The sequence below is a fragment of the Cervus elaphus genome, chromosome 21 (genome assembly GCF_910594005.1).
Source record: "Cervus elaphus chromosome 21, mCerEla1.1, whole genome shotgun sequence".
Classification (NCBI taxonomy): Eukaryota; Metazoa; Chordata; class Mammalia; order Artiodactyla; family Cervidae; genus Cervus; species Cervus elaphus.
This window is the reverse complement of record NC_057835.1, coordinates 78,483,166-78,510,098: the sequence shown is the minus strand read 5'-3', so window position 1 is coordinate 78,510,098 and position 26,933 is coordinate 78,483,166. Positions and strand designations below refer to the sequence as shown.

At 37.3% G+C, this 26,933-nt stretch overlaps 1 protein-coding gene across 6 annotated transcripts in view; it reads left to right on the top strand.

The window, feature by feature from the left end:
- RALYL (RALY RNA binding protein like) overlaps positions 1-26,933 on the top strand; it is a 773,722-nt gene that overhangs the window by 353,328 nt on the left and 393,461 nt on the right. The window lies entirely within an intron of this gene.

Genomic DNA, 26,933 nt, shown 5'->3' with positions numbered 1-26,933 from the left:
CTTCATTCCTGCCAGCAATTTTTTTTTCATCTGAATATATCAGTAAAGCTCCTGCACATCTTATCATCCAAAACAGGATAATTCTGAGTGAGAAGGGATGCTGTTTATGATTGTGCTGTGATGCCAGGCTTACACCAGACAACTTGAATGCATGGTCTTTATTATCCATTGCACTTTTACTTAAAGAAGAATTGTCAACTTGCTTGATATTTCTTATAGGACAATTACTTTACAGTATTTTAGTTAAAGTATACCAGCCTCAGTACCAGATAATCCCCAACATTTTAATAGTCAACACAATAGAAATTTATTTCTTTCTCACATAAAATACAATGTCCTGAGGAGGAGATGGGTGAGGATGAGAGCTCTGTCCCTCTTTAATCCAGGGACCACGCTGTAGGATGTTCTTACATTTTTTGGTTAGTGGCTGCTGTAAGGAAGATGAAACTTTTCTTTCTTCTCTTCAAGGTTTGCTAGCCGATCTAATTATTGAATTGATGTAAGAGAGTAACTGGAGAAAAGCAAATTTGATTTGTATGTACAGGAACTTATCAGAAATACTAAACTCAAAGAAGTGGCCAAAGCAGGCAGCTTTTATAGCTTTTAGACAAAGAAACAATAAATTTGTGAAGAGTTGACAAGATAAGGTGGTTTGGCCTTGGGAGTGAATTATTTAAGAAGTAACAGAGTTTGCTTGTACAGTCTCCGGAGCCTCAAAATCCCTGATTTCTGGTAATAAGGATGTCTCTCTAACTCGTGGTGCAGAGAGAGTGAGTACCTTTTCCATGAGAGATTTATTTCTTGATTTCAGGGGCACAAAAAAGGGTCAGAGTGTCCTTCTTGCATTGGCTATCTCTCAAGTAAACTCTAATTCAAAATAATAAATAATATAATAATAAATATGCCAAAGTGGAATATTTTGGCATCTCCTGAACCCCATCACTACCATGGATCCAGAAAAATGTCAAACCAGTGGAAAAGAGGCCGGTGCCCTGGCAGTTTTGCATTTCCATCCTCTAAATGGTGCTCATCTAACTGCTCATATTTCAGTGTCCACACCTTGATGCTAGTGGCTTCCCAGGTGGTGCTGGTGGTAACGACCCTGCCTGACAATGCAGGAGACGTAAGAGATACAGGTTCGATCCCTGGGTCAGGGAGATCCCCTGAAGGAGGGCATGGCAACCCACTCCAGCCCTCTTGCCTGGAGAACCCCACGGACAAGGAGCCTGGTGGGCTACAGTCCACAGCGTCTCAAAGAGTCGGACACGACTGGACCAACTCAGCATGCATGCACCTGGACACACATGGGCTGCCACTCCCACCAACAGCCAGTAAGCCTTCAGCGGGAAGATACTTCCCTGTCACATCGGGTAAAGTAACTTGAAGAAGTCATTCATTCAGGATCCGTTTCCTAATCTGTAAAGTGGAAATAACAGTGTTCAGTTTGGTGTGTATATAGAACTCATATTTGCAAAGGGCTTAGAACCTTACTTCCATATGGCACAGACCTGGTGATAAAATTTGTACACGGTGATCTCAGCCTCTGAAGTCATCCTAGTGCTGTGAAAAGTCCTCTGTGTGCTGGTTCTGTTGGGTTGTGTTTTTTTTTTGGCTGCATCAATCTGGGCAGATCTTGGATAGATGGTATAGACAGTCCATAAGAGTAGAGTCAGTCATTGCTGAGAATAAGAAATTAATTCAGGTGATTGCAAGTGTGATGAGAGATGACTCTAGAAGAGCAGATACTTAGAATCATAATTAGAAGGACGGGTGGATATGGAGAGGTAATTCTCCTTTGCTGAAGCTTTATATCTGGAGTCCTAATTCAGGCAGAGGTGAATAAAGCCCTGTGGGTGAAGAATAGTCTCATAAGAGTAAAGAGAGATTAGATTGATGCCAGGCTGTGCAGGGTCTTGCAAGATATATTATTAAATCTAATTATAGAGAAATATTTATGAGATTGTATTCACTCTAATGAAGACTGGCTTCAACAGAATATCTTATATTTGTTAACTATCATTTAAGTTGCTGTTACATTTTCGTTATGTAATATATTATTTAATATGCACATTGATTTCCTGGTACTGCTGAAATATTCAGTCACTTCTTCCTTCATTTGTGAAAGAATTATTAATATTCTATACCAGCCAGGACATCAGCTAGGGTGAGGTCTGCTGGAAATGAAGATTACACTCAGATTTAGTGCAATTGTATATGCTATTTCCTAAGGATTTCATTTCTCTTCTTTATTGTTATAGTTATCTGTCATTAACTAACGTGGTGTCTGCACTTTGAAATTTCTGGTGGCCTGTATATGGCCATAGTTATCTTTAGAGCAATATTTCCTAACCTTGGTGCAGTTTAAATTTTGGGTCTTTGTTTGTGGGCTTGCTCTATGCATTGTAGAATGTTTAGAAGCAACCCTGACTTCTACCTACTCGACACAGGTGGTACCCACTCCCAGTAGTGACAATGAAGAAGTCCTCTGAGGGGCAAAACCACTGCTGGTTAGGATCACTAGCACTCTTTTAAAGTAATCATAGCAAAACAAACTCCATTAATTTAGAAAAATTTAATGGTTTCAAATAAGATAAACTATATGAAAACACACAGTGCCTTGTCATTATTTTGGCAATAACATTATCTATAATATTGATAGATCTTTTCTATTTGTCCAGAAAAACAGCACTCAGTAGGTGCATTTCAGAGAAATTATTATAGTGTGTTTATGGCCATAGCTTACCACTTGTATTACCAGTTTTGTTTTTTTTTTTTAATCCTTAAAAACACAAAGACAAGAAGCAAATTAGTCCATCTGTACTGTTGACAGGTTCATATGTTTATTGATTTAAACAGTTTTTAAAGCTCTCTTTCTCTTCACATCTTTAGCATAGTACCTTGCAGAGATGTGATTTCTTTCATTCAATCTTTCCATTCAAGCATTTCGGATCACCGCTAGAAATTGTGACGAACAAGCCTTATACAAGTGGCAAGTGAAAAATATTGAGTGTTGAGACTGTTCAGATGCTCAAATATGTGTTATTTAATAGTAGCTCTAAAAGCTTGTTAAACAAAGAGATTAGGAGTGCAACATCCCTAGGTGGCGTTTTCTCTAACAAATACATCGGCTCTCCCACTGCGTCTGTCCTCCTCCATTTTGGTGAGAGTTATGCTCCTTCATATGCCTCTAGGTACAAATTAGATGTGATGTCTGAACATACAGTAAGGGCAGATAGTCAGATAACCTCAGCCAAAATGATGAGTATAGATGATTATTTTGGACAAGCTAGACCATTGCAGAATGCTTTGAGACATACACAATCCTTGTAGGGGCATCTAAGTCATGAAAATCTTGCAGAAAACTCCCAGAGTACTGCTAGTAATAAGGAGCATTTTTTAGTAAGGCATCATTATACAAACCTATTGCAATTTTTACTGATAAGAAATTAGTTTTTGCCTGCTTCAGTATCTAAAGAGTGTATTATTAACAGACATTATCAACTTGATAGTTGGACAAAGTTTTTACCTCCCAAGATATAAGTCATATACTAATCTTTCAGTTAATTTGAACATTAGCTGCATAAGAATATGAACATTGAATTATTAGTAAATCTTTGAATAGTTCCTTCTTTGGATCTATTTACCTTTCATGCGAAGAGTTGACTCATTGAAAAAGACCCTGATGCTGGGAGGGATTGGGGGCAGGAGGAGAAGGGGATGACAGAGGATGAGATGGCTGGATGGCATCACTGACTCGATGGACATGTGTTTGAGTAAACTCTGGGAGTTGGTGATGGACAGGGAGGCCTGGCGTGCTGCGATTCATGGGGTCACAAAGAGTCGGACACGACTTAGCGATTGAACTGAACTGAACTGAATCTTTCCACCTTTCTTTCTCCCCTGATGTCCAATACATCTCTGTAAACAACCAATTTTCCAACAATTTTGTATTATCCAGATATACAAAATGGTCCCCAGTTACAAAATGTTGTATTTAGATGACCACTATATTTGTTTTAAAAATTCAATTCACAAAGCAGTGAAGGCTGTTGAATGTTATGCACAAGTTAAATACTTATTGGATGGTATTCAATATGTCACTTTTATCTTTTCTGTAATTGAAAGAAATATGCTATTATTTTAAAATAGTAGACGTTAGTAACATTAACAGCTATACATTATTTTTACTCATCAAAATTCTAAAAGAAATTCAAGATTCACTTTGTTACATTTAAAAACATCTTTCCAACATCTGTCATGGATTCTAGATCGTTAGTTTCATTAACCCCATTTTACAAACAGCAAATCTTATAGTGTGTTAAATGTTATAGAGAGCATCTTTTCATGAAGACAGAAGTCTTGGAATTTCCTTCTAGTACTTTTCAAAATTATTGTAGGTTATTCTTAATTCTACTATCCAAACTATATATATAACATCCGGTAATTGTTTAAGAAGTCTTCATCCTCTTCCTCCTTCCATCTTCATCTTCATCATTCATTTCATTCATCATTCTCAGATAATAAGTATTAAAAACAATACTCTGTAGACTGCAGAACACAAAGACTTTTTAGGTTTTCAGTAAACAGAACTACAATATTTCATGCTCTTTTAACAAATACTAATTAGCAAAATCCCAAAATATAGTGAATTGCAGAATTAGCGATGTCAGCCAGAGAGATACATGCCCCACATATGGCAGAAAGCCTGGGGGATTTTCTTTAGATTTCTTTTATTTTTTGGCTGCGCTGGGGCTCCATTGCTGCACATGCGGGCTGCTCTCCAGCTGGTGTGCGTGGCCTTCTCCTTGCGGCGGCTTCTCTTTGCAAAGCATGGGCTCTAGAGCGCATGGGCCTAAAGAGCCGCGGCTCTGGGCTCAGCAGTCGCGACTCCCGGGCTCCAGACTGCAGGGTCAGGAGCTGTGGTGCAGGGGTCTAGTTGCCCCGCGGCACGTGGGACCTCACAAACCAGGGATCAAACCCATGTCCCCTGCATTGGCAGGCAGACTCTTAACCACTGGATTGCTTTTTTATCTTTTCTACTTCTATAACTGTTTATTTGACTCAATCACTGAACCTAGATTAGTGAAAGCAGTGTTAGATACTGTCCCTGAGCAATTGTTCATTTATTATTCTCACTGTAAACTCTTAAACAGCAGTTAGAAGGACCTTATCAACTCTAACCTGTTCTAATTTCTGCCCTAGAACAAACCTAGACACAATAATAGATCAAATAAAATACCTTGTTATCCTTTAATCTTAACAAAATGTCTGAAAGTCACTTGGGAATTGATCTCAAAGTACCGTACTAATATAAGCCTTTATTCTTTCACCAGGATCTGTGTAACTGTTAGATGCTACCCAGCCCATATGAAGCACTAAGGGAACATAGAAACACAATGCCACACCAAAATAAAGTGAAGTAACATAAAGTAACATATAAAGTAAAATAATTCCCTTAGAAAATAAAATAGACTGCCCTTAGAAAATATACTGTGTAGTAAACTGTGTACATATAAAATAGTCTGCAAACGAAGATGGCAAATACAAGACAAAGCTTGTCATAATGCATATCAAGTACCATAAAAAATAAAGTATTATAAGTTTATTGGGGCCACTGTGGAGTAAAATATACAGGTATGACTTAACACACAATAGAAGGTAGAAACCATAAAGGTAAAACATATTGTAATGCACAGCATTAAGTGTTACGGGAATTTTTTAAAAGGATTGCAATATTTTGAAACTGGAGAAGATCTTTTGAGAAATGTAAATTTCAATTTAAATAGCTTAGAAATATCTAAAATAGGTGTTAAATATTAGAATACTAACTCTTGAAAAAAATGTAGATACTGCAATTCTGAATTTAAATGAATTGAAATTAAAACACAGAAATTGGAATTAAGCTTTCCATTGTTTGTGAAAGATGGTGATTAAGGTACAGGTTCTGGATTCGGGCTTCCTAGGTTAGAATTCTAGCTTTCCACTGACCAGTTGGATAATTTGGGGCAAGTTACTAAAGGTCTTAGTGTTGGTTCCTTGTCTGTAAAATAGAGATAATCTTAAGAAAGTCCACCTCATTGATTTGTTTTAAAGATTAAATGCTTCCATATATGTAAAATGCTAAAATCATCACCCAGGATATACAAAGGAAAGTGAGAGACTAGACATCTTATTAGGCCTCCCTGATGATTCAGGCAGTGGTCTGCCTGCAATGGGGGAGACCCAGGCTCGATCCTTGGGTCCGGAAGATCCCCTGGAGAAGGAAATGGCAACCCACTCAAGTACTCTTGCCTGGAGAATCCCATGGACAGAGGAGCCTGGTGGGCTACAGTCCGTGGGGTCACAAAGAGTCAGACATGACTGAGTGGCTAACACTTTCACATTCAGACATCTGATTAAGTCCTATTGTTTAGTGATTTTGAAACCCTCTTAAAACTGAATTCAGAAAGTTGGAGCCCTAGTCTTTAATTTGAGCTTTCTGGAGGTGCTGAGCCTATTCACGAATTGACATGCCTGCGTTCTGACTTAGTCATATATGAGCAGACCATGGGCTATGAGTCCCCAAGATGGACTCATGTTCATCACGGCACCTGCTCTCTCTGTTCTGTCGAAGAAGTGTCTGTTTACTCAGCTATCATGAATGCATTCTCCAGGTTCCCTTCCAAGGAGATTTTTTAAATTTTACCATTTACATTTAGACCTTATCACTGTACATTTGGAATTGAATTTTTTTTATGTTGCCTGTCAGTGAGCATATTCACTTATTTATTCCCATACAAATATTCAACTAATTACATTTTTGAAGAATTTATTCTTTCCGTGCAGCCCTGAAATGTCAATCTGAACATAGAACAAATATGTAAATACTTGTATATAATATAAAGTATATTATATATGTAATTAGACATAGAATTTTATTTAGTGTCAATGTATGTATATAGTTATATTTGTGCTATAGATACTGCACTGTAAATAGTACTGATATTAATTTAAATGTCATCCTTTTAGACATTTCATCTCCTAATTGGTCATTAGGAGTTAGTCACTCAGTGGTGACCCCATGGACTGTAGCCTCCCAGACTCCTCTGACCATGGGATTCTCCAGGCAAGAATACTGGAGTGGGTTGCCATTCCCTTCTCCAGGGGATCATCCCACCCAGGGATCAAACCCGGGTCTCCTGCATTGCAGGCAGATTCTTTAGTTTGAGTCACCAGGGAAATTCATCACTGGCATATGTATTGATATACTCACCTGTCTTCTGAGTTCACTCACCTTGTGGTCATAAAAGGTACTTAATATGATTTTAGTCTGGTCAAATTTGTTGAGACTTATTTTGTAGTCTAGCATGTGATCTTTCTTGGAGACTGTTTCATGTAAATATAAATTCAAACCTATCCTTTGTTTTTGGATGGAATGTTCTTCATACACCTAGTAAGTTCATCTGAACTAATGCTCTGTTCAAGGCCAATGTCTCCATATTGACTTTCTGTCTGGATGATCCATTGATTGATGTAAGCAGGGTGTTCAAGTTCCCTACTACTATTGTAATTCTGTTAATTTCTCCTTTTATATTTGTTCATGTTGGCTTTATGTATTAAGTGCTCCTATGTTGGGTGCGTATATATTTGCAAGTGTAATGTTTTCTTGGTGAATTGTTCCCTTTATCATAATGTAATGTTCTTCTTTATCTCTTGTTACAGTCTTTGTTTTAAATATTTTGTCTGATGTAAGTACTGCTTCTAAAACCTTCTTTTCGTTTCCAGTTACATGGAATATCTTTTTCCATCGGTTCACTTTCAGTCTGTGACTATCTTTAAATCTGAAATGAGTCTCTTGTGTTCAGGTTATACATGGGTCTTACTTTTTTATTCAAGGACACCCTATGTCCTTTATTTGAGCCTCTTTTCTACTTACATTTAAAGTAATTATTGATTCATATATCCTCATTGCCATCTTGTTAATTGTTCTCATTTATTAGTTGTTCTCTTTTGCTCACTTCCTCTATAATAACTGTCTTTAGCATTATATTTGGATTTATTTCTCTGTATTTTTTGTGTATCTATCATAAGTTTTCAGTTGTGGTTACTTTGAAGCTTGTATATAATGATTTACATGTATCTGTCTATTTTAAGTTGATTATTTCTTAACTTTAAATGCATATAATGACCCTAAATTTTTACTTTTCCTACAATGTTTTATATTTTCTATATTTTTATCTTGTGTCTCCTTTAACTGCTTATTGTAGTTGTAGATAATTTTGCTACTTTTGCCTTTTAAATTTATTTCTAGGTATATATATGGTTGAACCTGTAGCTTTACTATTTGTTTTCCTTTACTGGTGAGGTATTTTTTCTTTCTTTCTTTCTTTTTTATTTCTAGTTGTAGAAATACAACTTTTCCTTCTTTACTTTTCTGCTTAAAGGTGTCCGTTTAATATTCCCTATAATGCCAGTTTAATGGTAATAGTTCTTTTTAGCTTTTACCTGTCTGTAAAATTCATTATTTCTCCTTCAATTCTTGTCTTTCTTTCTTTCAATTCTGAATGATAACTTCACCATGTAGGTTATTCTTGTTTGCCATTTTTGTTTGTTTGTTTGCTTTTTCATTTTTTTCTTTTGGCACTCTTTAACACACTGTGTACCCCTTTCTTGCCTGCAAGGTTTCTGTGGAAAAGTCTGCTAATAGCCCTAGGGAGTTCTTTTATATGTAAATAGTTGCTTTTCTCTTAGTGATTTTAAGATTCTGTTTCTTTTTTGCCATTTTAATTATAATGTATATTGGTGTGAACCTGGGGATTCATCTTTTGTGTGACTTTGTCTTTCTTTGGCCTGTATGTAGGTTTGTGTGTGTTTGTGTTGGTGTGTGTGTGTGTGTGAGCTGCTGCTGCTGCTAAGTCGCTCAGTCGTGTCCGACTCTGTGCGACCCCATAGACGGCAGCCCACCAGGCTCCCCCGTCCCTGGGATTCTCCAGGCAAGAACACTGGAGTGGGTTGCCATTTCCTTCTCCAATGCATGAAAGTGAAAAGTGAAAGTGAAGTCACTCAGTCGTGTCTGACTCTTAGCGACCCCATGGACTGCAGCCCACCAGGCTCCTCCGTCCATGGGATTTTCCAGGCAAGAGTACTGGAGTGGGGTGCCTTTGCCTTCTCCATGTGTGTGTGTAGGAGGGGATTTTAATGTGCCTGTGTACTGAATTTCATCAAATATTATTTTAACATCTGTTGAGACGATCAACCATCCTTGCATTGCTGGAATGAGCCTCGCTTGATCACAGTATGTTTGTTATTGTGCTACTGTATTCTGTTAGATACATTTTAGAATTTAGTATTTAACCTGGTTTTTAAGGGAATTTGATTGCTTTATTTTTTGAAGAAATTTTGGTTAGATTTTGACAATAATATTATACTCTCTTCGTTATATGAGTTAGTTTGGAAGTTTTCCTGTTTTTTCTATGTTTGGTGTGTGTTAAGTAGGTTTGACATTATCTGATCATTTAAAGATTTGGGTAGAATATGCTTGGATAACTATCTGTGCTTAGGTGCTTAAATTAATTTGTTTATATCTTCAATAATATTAGTGATATCTTACCTCTCCCCACTCATTTAATTTTCACTGTGATGGTTCTTTGTCTATTTTGTTGAACTTTTAAAAAAATAGTTTGAATAAATAATCAATTTATTGTTTTTATGTGTTAATTCTGTTTTTATCTTCAATATTTTTAACAATTTTTCTTTTCTAGATTTCTGAGTGTGTGCTGCTTTTATTATTAATGTTGATTTTATAATTGATAGTGAGTATTAGCATTATTTGTGGCATTTGATATCTTATGCTTTCATTCTTGTTTTTTTGATTCTGTAATTTTATTTTTATCTACACCTTGATCCCAGTTATTTAATAGTATTTTTCTTTTACTTCTAAGAATACCATTTTTTTAAGTTAGTTTCTTGTCTTATTGAAATTTTCTTTATAATCTAAGATGGAGCCAGGCTTTGATGAATATTCATGTGAGGATTCCATGTTAACTTCAAGAAGTGAAGTCTCTAGTATTATTTTTTATAATTTAATATACTGTAATAATAACTATCATAATTGTTGTGTTGTTGTCTATACATATTGTGTATGGTTTTTTATACTCTTTCTATATTTTAAATGCTCACCACAAATACTTAAATGGTTTTGTCTTAAGCCTGACTTAAGCAGATTCCTCAGAAAGGCTCATAGAAATAATAGTCCCCAAGTTTTTGCATTTTTCCTCAAAGTTCTAGTCTTTATTTTTGAATGCCAATTTGAATTGATATGAAATCCATGTCTTACTTTTGCTTTACTTCTTTTTTTTTTTAATTGAGGTATAGTTGATTTACCACATTTTGATAGATACAAACAAATCACTTTTAGGTACACAGAAAAGTGATTCATGTGTGTGTGTGTGTTCTGTTTTGGATTCTTTCTCATTATGTTATTAAATATAATTCCCTGAGCTATACAGTAAGTCATCATTGCTTATTTTATTTATATAGGGTGTATGTGTTCCTTTCCTTAATTCTTAAATAAATTTCTGGATGTTTTTCTGCTATAAAGCTTTGCTGTAGGGCCATGATAACTAACTGATTTTCTTGCCATTATAAGTGACTTGATATTTTTGAAGGAATTTTTAAACTATGGATTAAGTATTTTTAAAGTATGTTTTAAAAGACACTTTGTTTAGACTGTTTGGGTTGGCTATTTTCGGTCAATACTCTCAGGAATGCAATGTGTTCTTTTAGTATATATTTTAAAATTTGCTTTAAGGAAAGCATTCTTTAATTGTAATTTATAGTTGTTATATCATTTGAGGGTTTTTTTTTTTTGCTATAATATATATAAAACTATTCTCAAACTCTTTTTCTCTTTTTTCTTCACTTAATTTTGATTTTTATAATTTGCCTTCTTTCTGTTCCTATTTCTCCTAAGACACTTGATATGTTTATTTGTTCATTGTATTAGATTTTTTCTGAGAAAATATTTTTCTATTATTTTCAGAACTTCCAAGTTCTGTTATATATTTACAGATATCTTTTCCATTCAATTTTTTTTTCTTTTTTGCTACACCACAGAACATGCAGGGTGTTAGGGATCCAGCCTGAGCTCCCTGCGGTGGAAGCACAGAATCTTAACCACTGGACCGCCAGGGAAGTCCCCTCCACTCACTTTATTTCAGAGATTTTCTTATTTTAATTAGTGTAGTTGTTTTGTAAGCTTCTACACTTCCCTTACATTTTTAAACTGATTTAGAAATCATAAGGTATGATTTTGTTCTTTTCGTGGCCGTGTGTTTCTGGTGTACTTTTATCGCCTATATGAGTGTTTTTATCTTCCTTACTTTATTTTATTTTCTCTTAAAACTTATTTTGATACTTGTGTATCAGTTGTATTTGCTTATAATTTTAAAATTAAATTATTCAATGTTTTCAGAAGAGAGGTCAGAATAGGTTTTGTAGTTTCACAACTTTAAAATTTGTACCTTGTTTTCATAAGTAACTTTAAAATATGTCATCTTACAATTTGAGATCTTTCCTGTGTTCCTTTATTCAATTTTACCTGAACTTTTTATTTTCTTTATTTTTCCCTTTTGCAGCCTTTCTGTTAAGTTTAGAATATTTTTGTGCAATTTTAGGGAGAGATTTTACTTGGAATAGCATTGCTAGTTGTTGGTTAAGAGTTTAAAGGTCAAAGCTTCTCTGGAACAAAAAGGTTTGCTGAAAATTCAGACCCCTCTTTTTAACAAATGGTATAATAAAAACCATCTTAAGGTTTTGACTGCTGTTTTCACACAGCCTATTACATTTGCAAGGAGTAACTGCTTGTAATGCTGGACCAGTTATTTTTACCTCTCTTTCTCCCACACAGATATACAGTGATTCCACATAGGTCTTTTCACAGGTGATGATTTTGTCCCATACACTTTCTAACCCCTTGGAGGTTCATGGGCATTCTTTTGTCAGTATCAGCTGAGCTGGAGAAAGCCGAGCTGCCAGATATCAGAGTAGCTGATTAAAACAAGAAGCCAAAGAGAAAATAATGGCCAAGCCTTTCACCATTTACTGTGATGAAAGGTTGTAAGAAAGATATCAGACGCAGGAAAGGGTCAAATCCTCCCTGTTCCCTTTCCCCCAAGGCTTGCCACACTGGTTGAGGGTCGGGTAGATCGGAAGAGATACGGGGTCATCTCTGTCTTCTCATTGCTGAAGGAGACATGGACCAAAGGGTCCTGCCGTTTTATGAACCCCAGGCCCAGGGGAGAGCAAAGAGCAGGGCTTGGTCTGGGAAAGTCCTGAGGATTGAGTCAGAGTGGAAGAGTGTCTTCAAGGATTCCTGCCTCCCGCAGCTGGTAGGTCTTGGCAGAGACTCCGAGGAAAATATCTTGGAAAGGCTCCCACAGAGAGAGTTTAGAACAGAGGTGCCTGGGCCACTAATGCAGAAGAGCATGGTGAGGCGGGCCCCCGGAGGGCCTGACCACAGCTCCATCCCCAGACGGCCGCGCGCTGGCTCGGCAGCGCTTCTGCTGGGAGGCCTGCAGCTTTCCACCACGAGGCCCGCCGGGCCAAGCCTTGTCGTCACCTACGCTGAGACCTGAAAAATCACAGAACGTTTCTAGCTGGGAGCTGAACGTTTCAGCCTCCTTACTGATATTTGTTGCACACGTCACATTTGAATTTTTTTTTTTTTTTTTTTACATTTCAGTGGGTTTTGTCATACATTGATATGAATCAGCCATAGATTTACACTTATTCCGCAACCATCTGAGTTGCCATGTTAGAATCCACGCTGCCAGCACCGCCTATCCATAGTAATCTAAACGGAGAAGGTCGTTTTCACAAGTTATAAAAACTAGGCTGCCAGTTATTTTGTTTCATCTCTTTAAAGATTCCAGAGAAGTATCAGGGGAAATAATAGAAATATTTTCTAAAAATTGAACAGCCTTGATAAACACAGCAATTCAAGTTTAATCAAAATACATGAACAAAATTATTTCCTTTATGTTCCTTGCATGATATTCAAAGTGTGTATTTAGACTTCAAATTGTATTATAGCGTTCCTTGCTTAACCACTTAATCACTGAGTGAACTGAAAATCTGCCCATGTAGATTTAGTTAAAATAATACCTATTCACTTCTAAAAAGACACACTTCTTATTATACAGCTTTCTACCTTGGTTTGCCAAAGCAAAAGGAGGTTTACATTACAGCAAAAATATTGTAGACCTTCAGAAACTCATAAGATAGTCTCATTATTTCAGAATAAACAGAATTTCTACAAATGCTATTATTCTGAAATGTTTCTCTACTATTGAAAATGAAGGTTTACAATAAAAAAGTAGACTTTCCAAATCTCTTAGTGAATTTTAAAAATTTTGTTTACTCATTTTAAAATATCATAAGAAACATAGAAACAAGTTATTTTTCAAGTTAAGAAAATAATTACTCCATGGCAATTGAATCTTAGTTCTATAACTATTACTCATGTTATAAATATAACCTAACATTATAAAAAAAAAACCCAAGGAAAATGAAATACAACAAGAATTTTCGAACATGCAAACCAGGGAGGCATTAGCAAGAGAACATGACAAATCTTCCTAGTTTTAAAGTTACTATATTTGTTATAATTTCCTGTTTTGTTTTTACTGAAATTTAGATATATTCTAGATAAACTCTAGAGGAAAAAATACAAATGATACACAAAATCAGCCTTTTTAAATAATTATAGCAGAAACATCAAACATTTTTCACAGTAAAACTTTTTATATTTTCAGTAAACAAGCTTTTTAAAAAATGATTTATTGATGAGCATTTTGCTTCTGGTTTGAAAATGAGAGTAATATATGACACAGTTTGTACCTCAGAATCTTTCAAGTCCAGATCTACCTATAGTTCATAGAATGAATAGATTATTTTATATATACTTTCTAGGTGAATGTGGTATAAAAAGAAAGGAAGTTGTGATAGAAGAAATTAGGTAAAGGTTTCTTTTCTACAAGGTGATTTTTCAGTTAAAATGTTGTCATTAATGTCTTGGTGGAGGTGTAGGTAACCGCGTTCCTGTTAAAAGGAATAACTTTACAAAGAGCTGTAAGGAAAGAAAATTCTTAAGTGGATGATATACTGAGGTACTGAAAGGCAGTGACTGACTACAGTGGAGAGCAAGGAAAAATAATGACAAAAGATAATTACTTTTGGGGGACAGAGGTCCACATCAGGTTGTTCAGGGTTGTATCCCCATTTCCTGGGCTAGTGAATGGTGCTGAATAAATATTTGTTGAAATAAATCCCTGTCATTTCTTACATGGTTGGACCAAAATAGTAACTGTAAATGAAGGGGATTCATTTAATCATTCATTCGTCCTCAACTCTGCTTTGAATGCCTACCGCAAAGGGAATAAAACATTGCCCTGGTTCTACAGATCTTCACATTTTCCTGGAGGCTACAGAATGACAGGAATATAGATAATTTCAGTACATTTGATAAGTTCAAAAGTATTGTGATGAATAAAGTAGGAGTGACTCTGTCAGAAACTTTTAGGGGAAGAAATTTCATGACTTGGTTATCGGATATGGAAAATGAAAAAAAAGAGAGAGAGAGAAAACGAGTTTGAAAATAACTCCAAAGTTGTGCTGAACTCGGAGCAGTGTGGTTTCAGAAAAGTCCTGTGAAAGTAATAATAAAATAGCTATATTTCCAATTAAATTTAAGACATATATAGATTTTTGTTTTATCTGTCATGTGAATTTTAGTGAGATGTGTGTGTGTTTGGGAAAATGAGGATATAGCAATGGTAACTGTCAAAGTGGGGTCATTGTTCGTGTGTCTGTCTGCCTATATGGCCTCATCCAGATACACGTCTTGTTCTTATGGGATAAAGCAAATTAGCCCAATTTTCTGATGAGAAGAATCCCACTTATAAGCAAAAACAAACAATCCTGTTCAGATTATCTGCAGTCCTTTCTTGATGTAGCCTGGTTTTATAATCATGCTGTTGTTTACAACTGGTGCTGTGATTTTGGATCTTTGTTTTGACTTTGGCTTTCTAATTAGACCTACTTTGTTCTTCACATTCCAACTGCTGAAGTCTTGTTACAGCCTTATGGAGTGGAGCGCTCATATTGATTCTATCCAATTTACCAGTCTTGCATTTAAAATACTTCCATCAAATCACTACATATAAGAAGTAACTGTTGAAATAAAGTTATTATATTTAAAGAGTCTTCAACATGAAACAGAATAATAACAGAGATGTGGCTATTCAATAAAGTTTAAGATGCTGGCTGCTGCTGCTAAGTCGCGTCAGTCATGTCCGACTCTGTGCGACCCCGTAGACGGCAGCCCACCAGGCTCCCCTTCCCAGGGATTCTCCAGGCGAGAACCCTGGAGTGGGTTGCCATTTCCTTCTCCAATGCATGCACGCATGCTAAGCCACTTCAGTCGTGTCCGACTCAGATGCTGCAGTGAAGGTCAAAAGGCATTAGAGAGGAAAAAGTCCACAGGCAGATATAGACAGACAGACAGACACACAGGCACACACACAGAGACTCACACAGACACACGTAAATGATCTGTATGAGGAAGAAGGAAATCTTATGCTGTCATTCAAAATGACTAAATGTCAAAATCGGCATATTTTAAACGATTTCAAATTCACATACAGCAAACACACAGTCAAATCAGTTTGCTAAGGAAACGACTCCATTCCTCGTTGCCAAGCATGGAGGCGAGGCCAATAGAATATTCTGGGGCTGAGCCAGTTATTTTTTGCAGATTTCACCTACGAGCCTTACATCACATGTCCTTGAGTGAGGCATGTTTAGGGGGCTGAGTTCTGTACTTCAAACTGTTTCAAGGCAAAAGTAGTAACACTGAACATTAGAAGTATTCCTATAAGAATGTCTTGTAAATTATTTAGTAACCTCTAAAAAGAACTAGAGTAACCTTTTCTGGAGGTATGTAGAACACCATGAAAATTAGTAACTTCCTGGCCTCTGTGCCTAGAAAAAATATGAATGAGAATTTAATGAAAATCAGGTCATAAACCCAAGTAAAACCAAGCTATAGGTGACAGTGGACCTTTAAGAAAATTAATGTTCTTGGCCTTTGCTGCCTATTTCCCATTTACACGTGTATCTATGTTAGTAGATATTTATATTAGCCTACTGATATGAAGTGGTGGAGACAGAACAAGTAGCTATTGTACAAACATTTGCTGTGAGATGAATCATCTTTCCATACACATATCTATTTTAAGATAATTTAGAATGCTAAATTGACCTCTGAAAGCCTTTAAAACAAAGAATTAATGTGACATAATCACTTTCTTAATGGAGTTTTATTTTCTCATATTCCTTTAATTCTCTTACTGAATTGAAGCTTAATAGGTTTCTTTGGGAAACTTGATTATCGTGATGTAATAGTAGTTTTATAATAACAAAATTCCTTGCAAAGTTAACCAATCATGGCTGAAAGACATTTATTCATGTTTGTAGGCAACAATGTTTTATCATTAGCTGAAATCATCTCAGTATATTTCGCTTTAAGTTAATTAGACTATCACACATTTAAGAAACTGAAAATGCAATAAAAGTAACAATTTGTTGCAATTTCTGGCAATTCATTGTGTTTTGCTTTTCCATCAGAATGAGTTCAGTCAAATGTGAGTGTGTCTGACTTACTTCACTCAGTATCTTGACAATCTCTATATCAGACACAGAAAGACAGATGCCATATGATATTGCTTATATGTGGAATCCTAAAAAAAAGTGTGCAAATGTACTAATTTAGAAAACAGAAATAGTCACAGAGATGTGGAAAACAAACTTGGTTATCAAGGGGGTGAAGGAGGGACAGATAAATTGGAAGATGAGACTGACATATACACTACTCTATATAAAATAGATGTTACTAAGAACTTCCGTGTAGCACAGATACCTCTGTTCAATGCTCTGTAATGATCTATATGGGAATAGAATCTAAAAAAATGGTGGATATACTCAAATGCATAACTGATTCACTTTTCTGTATGCTTGAAACTAATACAACATTGTAAATCAAGTATATTCCCATAATTTTTTAGAAAATCTTTTGAAGGCAAAATAGCAAAGTAGTTTAATTGTTGTCCAATGGGCTTCCCAGGTGGCTCTAGTAGTAAAGCACCCACCTGCAAACGCAGGAGACATAAAAGACGCAGGTTTGATCCCCGAGTTGGGAAGATCTCCTGGAGGAGGAGATGGCGACCCACTCCAGTTTTCTTGCCTGGAGAACCCGATGGACAGAGGAGAAGAGTCAGACACGGCTGGAGCAGCCGAGCATGCACACAGGTTTCTATTCCAAATCCACAGGTTTTCCTGTCTTTGCAAGGAACACTTATAAATAAACACAGTTGAACAAAGCAAAAATATAAAACTTGCCAAATTATATTCCAGTAAGTGTTGGTATCAATCAAAACATGCTAAAGAGATTCTAGACATGCTGTTCCAATAATCCTTACACCCCTCTGACCTACTGTTTTCTTCAAAGACTGGTACTTCTTGGCAGTCTTGCTCTCCTGCCTCAGAAAAACCCTTTTGCCCACAATATATTCCATTTTTTTTTTAAATCACAAACCAAACGTCAGTCACCTCCATCCTCATTTCACTACTTCCTTTGCAAGATTCTCATGGGCTACAACATCTTGTTCCCTAAGATAAGCAATCCTAGATAAATCCAAGTGAATAAAAGGGAAATGTCTAAAGCATTCTTTAGGTCTAATATAGAATTTTTTATAAATTATTTCTTCTAAAAAATAAAGAGTATGGCAAAGTATCAACTTTCATAATGAATCATATATTTTTGGTCTAATTAAGGAATTTTTCTAGGATAATTTTGAGTTATTACTTTTTTTTTTTTTTTTGTCTTCATAAGCTGTCTCTAGATCCTAACTTTGTGTGACATGTTTACTCCCCCACAATTATATAACAGTTTCTTCCTTATCTAAATTGTAATTTCCGTGGCTCTAGGGCCAAATCGCTGCTATATACACTTGTACATTCCCAGTGGCTGGCAGGTAACCTATTCTTTGGGCTTGTGATTGGCCCTGGAGACCCTCGTTAGGCTGGTCCATGCCACGGACTCACTGCAGAAAGTCTCTCCTCTCTCTTTCCATAAATGGTGTAACTCTAAGAACCATTTTCCGAATCAATGAACATTTGAATGGCTTGAAGTAATGCTAAGGTTTTGGTCTGAAATTTTCATTTAATATGTTCCAGGGTTTTATTTAGTTCACTTAGGCTTTCTCTCTGTTTTTGGAAATAGATTTAGCTTCTAAAAACTGACCTCCCATCTTTTGGAAACAGCCCCATGCTCAACATGTAGAACATTTCCTAAGTGTCTGAAGATCATCGTAGGCTAATAATGTGTCGTCATTTAGAAATCCTTACAGTAATACATAACCATGAAGCTACAAGCTAACAGTTTCGTGTGAAATAAATATAGCATGTAGATACGTGCACTAGATACTGTAAAAGATGGAAGGCAAAAGGGGAAGGGAGCTTCCCCGGTGGCTTAGTGGTAAAGAGTCCGCCTGCCAGTGCAGGAGACACGGGTTCGATCCCTGGTCGGGGAAGATCCCGCATGCCTCGGAGTAACTAAGCCGGTGCACCACACAGCTATTGAGCCTGTGCTCTGGAGTCTGGGAACCCCAAGTACTGAGTCCAAGTGCTGGAACTCTGAAGTCTGGGCCCCCTAGAGCCTGCGCTCCGCAACAGAAGGCGCGCGATGAGAAGCCCGCACGCCTCGGCGAGCGAGCAGCCCGCGTTCCCTGCATCTAGAGAACGGTCAGCGCAGCCACAGAGGCCCCGCGCAGCAAAAACAGACAGTAAGTAAAGAACAGTGTGAACAAATAAAAGAAGGGGGAGGTAAAAGATGGGGTGGTTAAATAGCATCACCGAACCTATGGACGTGAATCTAGCAAACTACCGCAGATGGCGGGGGGCAGGAACGTGGCGTGCTGCCGGCCATGGGATCCCAGAGGCAGCCGTGATAGTCACTGAACAATTTACACTAGAAAGAATAGGGCGGTGTATACAGCTTCCACTGTTTTGGATAATTTGCTTTTGTAAAAAAGTCATGAACATTAGAAAGAACGCCAGAACTTAAAATGACCTGATGCTCACTTGGGCTTACTTCTCCAGAATATTTTTTTTTAATGGAATTTTTGTACTCTTTTCCCAGATCGATTGCGCTTACATACATTTGCAGGAACAATGTGACAAATGATAAAAACAAAATAAGGTCATTTTATTTCATTCAGGACAAGAATGATTCATGCAAAATAGTATTAAAAATGACTATTTAAATTGCACATTGCCTGTACTTTTCAGAATTGAAGTGATATACGATGTAGAGATGATGGATGAGGGAGTGATGGAAAGCATATTAATACACAAAGTAGCTTAAATTTTCTAAAAGGATATTTAAGATTTTTACACTACCTCATTTAATACTGAGAATAAAGCTGTGAGACAGTTATTATTAATTTTTTAGATGAGAAAATGGAGGCAGAGACAGTTTTCTCCAAACATCTTGTGAGTGTCAGAGTTGAACTCTTATCAAGGCTACTTGACCAAAAGACTGAGATCCTGGCCACCATGAGGAATTTGTAAAATATAATAAAATTGGCTATATTGCTTAATCAGATTCCTAACACATTAAAGTGGTAAGTTTTGTTAACATTGGGCTCAGTTTTTTACTTCTCCCAGACGCTTGCAGTGACTCCTTGTAAGAAGAGTATTTATTCACCCTGCTGATGAAACTCTTTTTGGGACTAATACAAGATGAATGGACATCAACTATGTTACTTCTAAGAAGCAACCTACTTTACTCATATTTTTTAATTTTGCCACTTCTGTTTCTGACCATTGATAATGTAACAACATGACAATGTCAGAGGTGCTCCTTTAGCCTAAGTCTCTGGGAAGACAATAGTGCAGATCTGAACAGTGACCTTGGAAGGAAAGTTATGACCAACCTAGATAGCATATTGAAAAGCAGAGACATTGCTTTGTCAACAAAGGTCCATTTAGTCAAAGCTATAGTTTTTCCAGTGGTCAGGTATGGATGTGAGAGTTGGACTATAAAGAAAGCTGAGCACCGAAGAATTGATGTTTTTGAACTATGGTGTTGTAGAAGACTCTTGAGAGTCCCTTGGACTTCAAGGAGATCCAACCAGTCCATCCTAAAGGAGATCAGTCCTGGGTGTTCATTGGAAGGACTGAAGCTGAAGCTGAAACTCCAATACTTTGGCCACCTCATGGGAAGAGCTGACTCATTGGAAAAGACCCTGATGCTGGAAGGGAGTGGGGGCAGGAGGAGAAGGGGACGACAGAGGATGAGATGGTTGGATGGCATCACCGAATCAATGGACATGGGTTTGGATGGACTCTGGGGGTTGGTGATGGACAGGGAGGCCTGGCGTGCTGCGGTTCATGGTGTCGCAAAGAGTCAGACACGACTGAGCGACTGAACTGAACTGAACTCAACAGTGACCACACTGACCACAGTCTGATCCACAGGCATGGCCACATGTAATTTGAATGGGAAATAGGTACTAAAGTCACTGGTGTTTTGGGTTTGGTGGATCTTCAGCCTAACTTAGAGAAATCTGAATAATTCTTGTACCAAGCATCTGTGAAATGCTGTTGTTTCAGCCATGTCCGATTCTTTACAATGCTATGGACTGTACCCCACCAGGCTCCTCTGTCCAAGGGATTCTCCAGGCAAGAATACTGGAGTGGGTTGCCATGCCCTTCTCCAATGAAATAATCTGGATCAATCTAAATTGATCATTGGTAGCATTTTACAGTAGAAAACCTAACTTGTCACAGTCCTCTTTTAGTTTTTTTTTTTTTTTTTTTTACTCTTTTAGTTTTTATAGAAAACAGGAAGTTGTTCTAGAAAAATATATTCATCCTGTGTAGATGTGTGTGGGCCGTGCTCAGCTGTGTCCAGATCTGTGACACCCTGGTCTATAGCCTGCCAGGCTCCTCTGTCCGTGGAAGTTTCTAGGCAGAATACTGAGGTGGGCTGCCATTTGCTGTTCCAGGGGATTTTCCCAACCCAGGGGATCAAACCCTTGTCTCTTGCGTCTCCATCATTGGCAGGAGGATTCTTTCTCACTGTGCCATCTGGGAAGCCCTATGTAGAATGCACTGATTAAATTTAACCTAATTCTGCTGACATAGACAGGATACCATTTGCCAGCACAGTTTTGCTTACCTGATACCGAGAAAGGGCTTCTATAGAAATACGTATCCTTACAGTGGTAGGGGATAGAAATCATTCATTCTGTATAAGCGTGGTTTCTCTGCATAGATGCTGTCTTATAAATAATCCTGGGAGCGGTTGCTCACTATGACAGCAATGCTCTGCTGTGCATGCATTCATCAAAGTGACTTTCTCCCTGATTGGATAGATCTGGGGTGGATCCTGAGTGATCAGTATTCACTGGTTAGGGAGGAAAGGATGGAAGCCTAAGAGCAGATGGAAAAGAGGCACAGGCCGCAGAATAAAAGGAATATCGTGACTTCCTTTATATCCCTATGATCACTCTGTAACACAAGCTGGCATCAGCAAATATATTATTGGAGCTGACACTTTCTTTAAACATTTTAATACATGCATCGTGCTTTGTCGGTGAGAATGATGCATCATAATCTGAAGTATGTGAATGACCATCTTTTAAAGGAGTATCCTGCACAGTGTTGGTGCTAGAAGCTTACAAAAGTATGTGTTTGCAATAGAGTTGATACCAAATGTCACAGCTATAATTTCCTGGACTAATGGGAGGAGAACAAAGGCTTATGTAATAGGCCACTGATACATTTGAGTGAGGAAGAAAGTTATAAGACTTCAAGTCACACTGCCCAAAGGAAGATTTTGCAATAGGTTAACAAGAAAAGCCATGTAATGCTGTCATTAAGCACATAGCCCTGAGGTTTTCCACAAAGCAGAAATCTAGAAAACCTGCGTCACACAGCTAGGTTATGTGTTCACTGTGGCAGTGAGAATTTAGTTTGTGACACAGCTTTATCTACCATGTTAAGTTTATATTGATAATTTGAGTTTATTGATATTATGACTTTGTTTTTAATTTGTGTGAGTTTAATTTTATGTGTTTAGTTTATGTGTTACTTCTGTACCTAGTTTACATATTGATATAAATAATTTATACTTAGTTTCATGTTTATCTATTTTTAAGTAGTATAATAAATATAATCTAACTCAACCCTGAGGTTTGCAAGAATTTTGCTTTTCTCTTTATAGCATTTTACTCATTAAAGAAATTCTATTCTCCAAGTGTGTATATATATATACACACACACATATATATACATGTATATATACTCACATCTACCTATCTGTCTATATATATATCTCGCTCAGTCGTGTCTGATTCTTTGCAACCCCATGAACCGTAACCTACCAGGCTCCTCTGTCCATGGGATTTTCCAGGCAAGAGTACTGGGGTGGGTTGCCATTTCCTTCTCCAGGGGAATATATATATATATATATATATATATATATATATAGTGTATCTCCATTCTTAAACTTACAAAGAGAGCAAACTATGAAGTCTGCAGTTAAGATTCATAAGTGATTTTGCTTTATAAAATTCTCCTACTCAGCAGGGCATGGGATAGAAAATCTGTGTTGGGTAAATGAATATTTAGAGAGAATGAGATTGGAAGTCTTGAGTTCACAATCTACTCTATTGCAAGGAAGTTTGGGAAGTGGTTGTGACAAAGCCTGCTCTTGAAAGAGCCCGATTTTAATTTTATGTGACATATGATAGCTTTATTTGCAGCAATATGATACGATATGAAAGAGCATTTTTTGTTTGAAGTCCAGTAATCTCTACTGACAAAATTTAGAATCCTTTAAAGGCAGTTGTTTGATGTAACAACAGCAGTGAAAAGCTTCACTCACAGACACTAGCATCTTTATACCAGGTTTTGAGAATGTTGACAGGCATCCAAGGGGAAGAAAGAATTATGTGTCCTAAACTCAACCCATCCTTAGCTGCTGCTTTCCTTGGCTTGTTATGCATCCAGATGTTGCACTCATCAACCCAGACTGGCGTTTTCAGATGTTCTCCTATACAACAAGGTACCCGTTAGATGCCCTGTAGTTCTCTCAACTATATAACCCAACACCCTGGAGACCTTGGTGCATGAAAGTTCCTTGAACAACCTTCTTCTTCCTGGAATATGTAGGTTGTTCACTGGAATATCTGAGTATTTTCGGAGTAAAGTGGCCCAGTTTCTTGGTGTGATCATTTTAAACTGTTCCTCAAAATAATATTAGATCCAGAAATTTCATGCACAGAAATTTCTTCCTTGAAACTGATCCAGCCAATGCACCTATGTTCCTGGCCAAATTCCCTTTGGTTCCGAATGATAAAAACCTTTTCCATTGAAAAAAAATGCATCAAACTCTTTCTCTTCCTTTCAACTGACATTTATGATCCATTTGAGGCTGTAGTTTCCCCGTGAAAAGATATGATTCTGCAAAACTGACCTTTAAGAGGTGAGGAGTCACTATTTCTGAACTGTCACTTACAGACTTTCTTTTAGTTGTAGAAGATTAGACTATTTCTTGTATTACATTAAAGAATGCTTTTTAAAATTTTGGTTTGGAATGATAGTTGCTATTTCTGTTAGCGGCACTCACTTCTGTACTATTTCTGTTAGCTGAAATCACTTCAGTGGGCTTAATTTATTTGCCAGTTTTGCAATTATCAGGTTTTTTTTTTTTTCATTCTGGGTTTATGTTGACCTATATATACTAAAATTTGAATTTAAAATTTCTGGTCGCCGGAGATGAAAGTTCCCCTGCAGAGATAATTAGGCAGTGTGGATGTAGTTTTTCAACATGTGCTGTGAATTTCAGTGAGGACTGTCCTCCATAATTGCTTTTAGCACTTTCTGATTTTGTCCTTGGCACCACGCGTTGAGTTCAGCGGCAACCGAAACACATCAATTCCCTTTCTTCTGAAGAAGGTCACTAGCCTTTGCCCTCTGCAGCTTCAGCTGTCCTGAGACTGTGACAGAACACAATAGCAACCAACAATAACATTATGCTGTAAATAATGCAATAGCACATTAAACATTAATCACATTTTCATGTAATTATCATATTTTTTTCCTAAGTCATTGAATGTTTGTTCCCTTAAGCTCAAAATAGTACTTTACATTCATCCATATGGTTCTTTCTGTAACATTTCTGTTGAAATTATTGAGTGATATTTGCTCTTTATTTGGGAAGAAAAGATGATAAAATGGTATTTTTGTGTTCATATTAGTTGTTTGATTAATGAAGTATTTTTATAGCAAATTTATAAGTATTTAATGCAAGACTTATTTTGAAATCATAAAACTGCACGGTGTGACAACATAGAGAAGTAAATGTGTTTATGGAAGTAGGAGCAGAATTTTCTTAGAAACAAACTAGACGTTTATTTAACCTCCACTGCAACTAACTACAAAATTCATCTAAGGATATTCTCAAAAAGCAGAAATGAGACTCCTTTGTTCTTTGCTTTTTAAAAAAAATTTTTTTTGAAGTCATTAACACAGTCTTTGCTATAACCCTCTAGACAGTTTGAGAAGTATTTATCTTTGATGGACTTAAATTTATATTTCATGCTGATTCACTTCATGTAGATGATCATGATTTTAACTTATTATACTGAATTATTACTTTGAATAATCATGAGAGCGTTAGAAATGGTTTAGTAGAATGGGGAAGATTAGTATATGATTACTAAATAAAGAGTAACAAGGCCAAGGTCTGGCTGATAAATATTACTGTTAATGACAGTGAGAACTTGTTTCAGAATATGGGGCACATGTTGGGGAAAGTTAGACTTCTCAGGATATGACCAATCTGCGGTCAAGTTTTTAAAGTAGGTGAGATCCAGTGAGAGCAGAAAACTACCACAGGTCAGCTGTGAACGAGTGAGAGACGGGAGGCAAGGGAGGATGCTCAGAGACAGTGAGGCTGGGGGACAAGCTCCCAGGGAGCTGTGGAAGCCTAGTGAGTGTCGCACGTCGAGAGTAATGCACGTCCAAGCAATGCATTAGGGTTTCTTAAATTCCCAGAGATAGATACTAACTCTGGCTAGCGAAAGAGAAAAGCAGAATTTATTGAAAGACTTTGTGAGAGCTTATAGCATCCAGCAGAAGATTAGAGAACCAGACATGGAAAACAATAAATCCCAAGTGACTCTAGGGTCTAAAAAGGATGAGTGCTTCCTAGACGCATGGGGGTACATTTTCAGTTTTTGTTCTTATATATGATTCAGACTGTAAGGAGAGGGTGCAATTGCCAGGCTCAGGTTATCCAGCTACTTCTTGGCTAGAGCGGGGCAATACAGCTTACATAAAGCTTGCCTGGGCTGCAAACAATAGGAGCGGAGACAAATTCTCAGACGAAGAATTACCCAAAGAAGGTGAAATGGGTGCTATACAACAACTATTAATAATTACAATAGCAGCAAAAGATCGAAACTAACGCCACAGAAAATTCTATAGACACCTAACAACTTCTGAAGGAACAACGCAACGGAAGTAGAAATACCATGGCATAAAATATAATGAAGTTTTTATTAAGGATCCATCACAATCACTATTTCAGTTTCATAATTGTAATTACTAGTTGTAGCAATGGTTTTCTTCCCTAAAAAGGCCGTGAAAAACTCTCATCCAAAAAAAAAAAAACAAAAAAAAAACCTCTCATCAAAAATACCAAAGATAAAGCATGTCAGTTAATCTGCTTTTTAAATTGGAACTAAGTATATATGAATACATAAAGAATTCTAAAGAATAATGTCTAAGTGATGGCTCTGGAAGAAGAAAGAAAACAAAATTGGCAAGCTAAGCATTCCGTGTTTCTTTTTGCAAACCTGATGGTCAGGAACTGCTTTGGTTAAGGTCATCCACGTACTTTGAAGTGTGGCCAAAGCCTGTGTCTATGAACTGTTTTCAACTACGCCTTTCAGATTTAACTCAGCAATCATTCTCTATTTTCAGCGTGTGAGATGGTTTTATCTACTGTCACCTTGCAGGGGTCCACAGCCAGGCCAAGCTTCAGAAGCCGTAGTTCAGTTTAACTTCCAAGGGTTAGCTTATCTGTTCTGCTTATATTAGGGCTTCCCAGGTGGCGCCCGTGGTGAAGAATCCGCCTACCAATGAAGGAGACACAAGAGATGCAGGGTTCAATCCCCGGGTCATGAAGATCCCTTGGAGTAGAAAGTAGCAGCCTACTCCAGTATTCTTGACTGGAAAATTCACGGACATAGGAGTGAATAAGTGTCCAAACTCAGTAACCAAATCCTATTGGATTTAAATCCTGATCACACCACTGGCAACTTGTGTGACTGAAATATGTGCTTCCAAGTCTCTTTCCATCTGTCTGCAAAATAGTTAATCTAAAAAATACCTGCCGTGTTCATGTAAAATAGTGAATCAGGTACTGGTGCATAACAAGCACTCAAACGATATTATCTGTTTCTACACCAGTGTTCAATTCACTTGGCTTCTTTTCTTACAGAGACATCTGGAAGAATTCCATTTGAGTGACCCTTGTTTTGGTTTTGATCAATTGGGCAATTATAGAAAGTTGACACCCCACTCCAATACTCTTGCCTGGAAAATCCCATGGATGGAGGAGCCTGGTGGGCTGCAGTCCATGGGGTCGCTGGGAGTTGGACACGACTGAGCGACTTCACTTTCCCTTTTCACTTTCACGCATTGGAGAAGGAAATGGCAACCCACTCCAGTGTTCTTGCCTGGAGAATCCCAGGGACGGGGGAGCCTGGGGGGCTGTTGTCTGTGGGGTCGCACAGAGTCAGACACGACTGAATCGACTT